The following is a 5,437-nucleotide window of genomic DNA, read 5'->3' as shown; positions in this document are numbered from 1 at the left end:
AAAGAAAAAAAAAACCACCGTTCCCGATTCTGGAGATAGGTAGTTCTTCAGAAAGAAGGGAACCCTAAGATGAAGAAGCAAAGGAACTCAAAAAAAGAATAAATTTCATTTAAGTTGTAATGCTATAGCACACACAAATTCATAAACTTTGGGGAGAGGAACCTTTTTTTAAAAAAACTAACGGAAAGGGCCTGGAGCGGTGGCTCACGCCTGTAATCCCCAGCACTTTGGGAGGCTGAAGCAGGCGGAATTTTCCCCCCCCACGAGGTCAGGAGTTCAAACCAGCCTGACTAACATGGTGAAACCGAATCTCTACTAAAAAACACAAAAAATTAGCCCGAAACGGTGGTAGGCGCCTTAATCTCAGCTATTCAGGAGGCTGAGGGCAGGAGAATCGCTGAACCTGGAGGGCGGAGGTTGCAGTGAGCCGAGATCTGCACCACTGCCACTCCCAGCCCTGGCGACAGAGCGAGATCATCTCACCAAAAAAAAAAAAAAAAAAAAAAAAAAAAACCCACGAACTAAAATTCATCCTGGAGGTTTTTTTAAGTTTGGTTTTGGTTTTTGACGATAGAAACTAATCCCTCCGAGGGTCTGTGAATATAAGAAATATACCGACAGAGAAAAAGATAAGACTTTTAAGTTTCAGCAACAACAAGGTAAGTTTGCCTGCTCTAGTCAGGTTTCTGCAACAGAGATGAGCTACTACACAAAGCCGGTGACAATGTACTCTAGGAAGAGACTTCAGCAGAGTTAATCGCTAACAACTATCAGGATTTCCTTTAACCACCATTTGACTGGGGCTGCTCTCTCTTTCCACTAGCACCTCCTCTCCTTTCAGATTGTTATTGCTGATCAAGGCAGTCCCAAGGAGGAAAATGGTGAAGACAGCCTTAATGGACACGGATGCAGTACAGTTCCAAATATCCACTCCTAGCTTGCCTTTTTTTTTTTTTTTTTAATTGCGGTTTACTGCATCAGATATCACACAAAACAGGGCTCCTCTTTTCTTCTCTGTGCATTTTACTATACGACCGATATCGACACATCAGTAAAAAGAGATAAGAGTCCTGAATCTCCTTACCCATCTGCAGGGGTGAGATGAAGGGAAGGAAAAAAATGATGAACGGTAGAAACAGATGAGCAAAACAAACTGATGGGATCCAGAGATATTATTTCCCATTCCATTTCCCCTTCTCTTACAAGGTTAAGTCGGCTGAAGTCGGGGTCGCGTTAGAAAAAGCACACACACCTTGCGCCCTGGAAAGAAGGTGAGGTTCGCTCCGCAGCGCTCGGTGGGGCTCCTGGCTCCGCCCCGCCCGCCTGGGGCAGCTCAGCCCAGCTCACCCCCTCCCTGGGAGGATGGAAGAGAAGGGGCTTCTAGCTGTCTAGGCAGGGGGAGGGGGAGGCGGCTGCTCCGGGTGCCAGGCTCACGGAGCGCAGGACTCCGCGGTGCGCCGACACCCCCTCCCCCAGCCGGCTGCCGCTTGCTCCCAGCCGCCGCCGGAAGCCAGCCCCGCCCCCTCACCTCCACCCTGGCTCTTCGCGAGCCCCCTCCTGTCTGCACAGCCAATGGCAAGCCAGGGATCCAACAGAGCGACTCGCCAAGCAGCCAACTGGGGAAGTCCACAGGGAGGTCAGCCACCGGGATAGGCCCGCTACCCGCGGACACGGCCCGACTCGGCTCCTCTTTGTTAGCGTTGCCCCCATCTCTCCCGGCCCCCACCCCAAAGCCAGGAGCCAAGCATCCCGTAGCTGGGCCAGGTGAAGCTGCGCCCCTCCGCACCCCTTCTCCCTCTGCCCCGCCCCCTCCCACTTTCGACCTGGGTACTAGGAGAACCCCCCTACCCACGCGATACCTCCCAGAGTGGCTCAGACTTCAACAGCAATTGCCACCTGGAGACACTCGACCGTAAAAAGATGCTCCCCAAGCCTCTCCGCCTCTAGTCTAATCAACTGCACTGCACTGTAACAGTGGACGGATTTAGGATTACATATTAAATCAGTTGCACACATCCATCCTCCCTGTCGGAAACTCCAGCTTCCCGTGACGCACAAATTAAGGGGTGGGGGTGGAGGCATGTTGGGAAAGTATGTATCTAGAAGTTGGTGGGGTGGAGAAGGGAATACATGAAATCATCGGCCAAAAAAAAAGAACAACAAAAAAAACCACACATAGTTGGCTCCAACCTGTTTCAGATACAAAACATCCAATGTATTTAGCTGGATGTATCCAATCCAGTTAAATCCCAAGCAGGTTTCAGTACAATTAGGAAGCAAACACCTAATCCTTGTTCAATCATATACCTAATATTATGGGGAACATACTCTCAGCAACCACCAGGCTCAGAGTAACTGGCAGGTTGCACCAACACTTCAATCACCAATTGGAATAGAACTAACTGGAATAGAACATGCTAAACACTGTGGTATGTTTTCTTGGGGGTAGTGATAGAGCACCACATGGGGTTCATTTAAGAAAACTGGCCGGGCGCGGTGTGTCTCACCTGTAATCCCAGCACTTTGGGAGGCCAACGCGGGCAGATCACTTGAACCCAGGTGTTCGAGACCAGCCTGGTCGACATGGTGAGACCCCCGTCTCTACCACAAATTTTAGACGTAGCTAGGCGTGGTAACTCACGCTCTAGTCCCAGCTACTTGGCAGAATACACTGAACAGAGACAATGCCACTGCACTCCGGCCTGAGAGTAAGATCCTAACTCAAAAAAAAAAAAAAGAGAAAAGAAAACGGGGTCAGGGAAGGCAAGCTATTACCTAGATTGTCATTTTTGTTCAGAGTTCTCGCAAACGCATGACATTAAATATCTACATCACACTCTACAACACTGCTTAATCGCCCCAAACACTACTATAATTTAAAACAAAACGAAACTTTAAGCAGTCTAGGCTACCTTGGAACTCAAAACATTTCATATATAACCACCTCAGTACTCCTGGAAGACGGAAAAGGAGCTGTATGACATGCCTGTTTTATTTTATTTATTTATTTTTGAGATGGAGTTTCACTCTGTTGCCCAAGCTAGAGTGTACTGGCGAGATGCTGTGGTGTAATCTCGGCTCACTGCAACCTCCGCCTCCTAGATTCAAGCAATTCTGCCTCAGCCTCTGAAGTAGCTGAAATTACAGGTGCTCCCCACCACGCCCAGTTAATTTTTGTTTTTTGTTATTTGTTTTTTTTGAGACGGAGTCTCGCTCTGTCGCCCAGGCTGGAGTGCAGTGGCGGGATCTCGGCTCACTGCAAGCTCTGCCTCCCGGGTTCACGCCATTCTCCTGCCTCAGTCTGGGACTACAGGCACCTGCCACCACGCCCGGCTAATTTTTTGTATTTTTAGTAGAGACGTAGTTTCACCGTGTTAGCCAGGACGGTCTCCATCTCCTGACCTCGTGATCCACCCACCTCGGCCTCCCAAAGTGTTGGGATTACAGGCATGAACCACTGCGCCCGGCCTAATTTTTGTATTTTCAGTAGAGACGGGGTTTCACCGTGGTGGCCAGGCTGGTCTCAAACTCCTGACCTCAAGTGATCCATCCGCCTCGGCCTCCCAAAGTGCTGGGATTACAGGCATGAGCCAACGTGCTAGGCTGATCCCCCCCCCTCTTTTTTTTTTTTTTTTTAGATTTAAGAGTCTCACTCTGTCGCCCAGGTTGGAGTACAACGGCACAATCTTGGCTCACTGCAACCTCTGCCTCCCGGGCTCAAGCCATTCTCCTGCCTCAGCTTCCCGAGTAGCTGGGATTACAGGCATGAGCCACCGTGCCTAGCTAATTTTCGTATTTTTAGTAGAGATGGGGTTTCACCATGTTGCCCAGACTGGTCTCGAACTCCAGACCTCAGGTGATCCACCCGCCTCAGCCTCCCAAAGTGCTGTGATTACAAGCATGAGCCACCGCACCCAGCATCACGTCTATTTTTTTTTTCTGAGACGGAGTCTCGCTCTGTCTCCCGGGCTGGAGTGCAGTGGCCGGATCGCAGCTCACTGCAAGCTCCGCCTCCCGGGTTTACGCCATTCTCCTGCCTCAGCCTCCCAAGTAGCTGGGACTACAGGCGCCCGCCACCTCGCCCGGCTAGGTTTTTTGTTTTGTTTTGTTTTGTTTTGTATTTTTTAGTAGAGACGGGGTTTCACCGTGTTAGCCAGGATAGTCTCGATCTCCTGACCTCGTGATCCGTCCGTCTCGGCCTCCCAAAGTGCTGGGATTACAGGCTTGAGCCACCGCACCCGGCCTATTTTTTAAGCACATATGAATATACATCTCTTGGTCCAACATAATATATAGATGTTAAACCAATCTGTCAACAGTAGTTATCATTGAGAGAATAAGTACATAGTTAGGGAGAAGTGAAAAAGAGAATTTGTTTTATTGTACCTTTTAAACAATAAAAAAGAGGGCCAGGTGCAGTGGCTTGCACTTTGGGTGGCTCAGACAGGCAGATCTCAAGGTCAGGAGATTGAGATCAGCCTGGCCAACATGGTAAAACCCCGTCTCTACTTAAAAAAAAGTACAAAAAGGGCCCGGCGCGGTGGCTCAAGCCTGTAATCCCAGCACTTTGGGAGGCCGAGACGGGCGGATCACGAGGTCAGGAGATGAAGGCCATCCTGGCTAACACGGCGAAACCCCGTCTCTACTAAAAAATACAAAAAACTAGCCGGGTGAGGTGGCAGGCACCTGTAGTCCCAACTACTCGGGAGGCTGAGGCAGGAGAATGGCGTGAACCCGGGAGGCGGAGCTTGCAGTGAGCTGAGATCCGGCCACTGCACTCCAGCCTGGGCGATATAGTGAGACTCCGTCTCAAGAAAAAAAAAAAAAAAGTACAAAAAAATAGCCGGGAGTTGTGGCGCACATCTGTAATCCCAGCTACTCGGGAGGCTGAGGTAGGAGACTCGCTTGAAACTGGGAGGCACAGGTTGCAGTGAGTTGAGATCATGCCACTGCACTCCAGCCTGGGCAACAGAGGAAGACTCCATCTCAAAAAAAAAAAAAAAAAAAAAAAAAAAATTAAGGCACAGCACGGTGGCTGACACCTGTAATCCTAGCACTTTGGGATGCTGACTCGGGCAGCTCACTTGAGGTTAGGGGTTCAAAACCAGCCTTGCCAACATGTTGAAACCTCATCTCCACAAAAAATAAAAAATAATTAGCCCAGTATGGTAGCGGGGGCCTGTAATTCCACCTACTTGGGAGACTGAGACAGGAAAATTGCTTGAACCCGGGAGGCAGAGATTACAGTGAGTCGAGATCGCGCCAGTGCACTCCAGCCTGGGCAAGTGGGACTGTCTCAAAATATAAGTAAATAGGCCGGGCGCGGTGGCTCAAGCCTGTAATCCCAGCACTTTGGGAGGCCGAGACGGGCGGATCACGAGGTCAGGAGATCGAGACCATCCTGGCTAACATGGTGAAACCCCGTCTCTACTAAAAA

The sequence above is a fragment of the Rhinopithecus bieti genome, unplaced genomic scaffold, assembly GCF_001698545.2.
Source record: "Rhinopithecus bieti isolate Rb0 unplaced genomic scaffold, ASM169854v2 scaffold_38691, whole genome shotgun sequence".
Lineage (NCBI taxonomy): Eukaryota > Metazoa > Chordata > Mammalia > Primates > Cercopithecidae > Rhinopithecus > Rhinopithecus bieti.
This window is presented reverse-complemented; position numbering follows the sequence as displayed.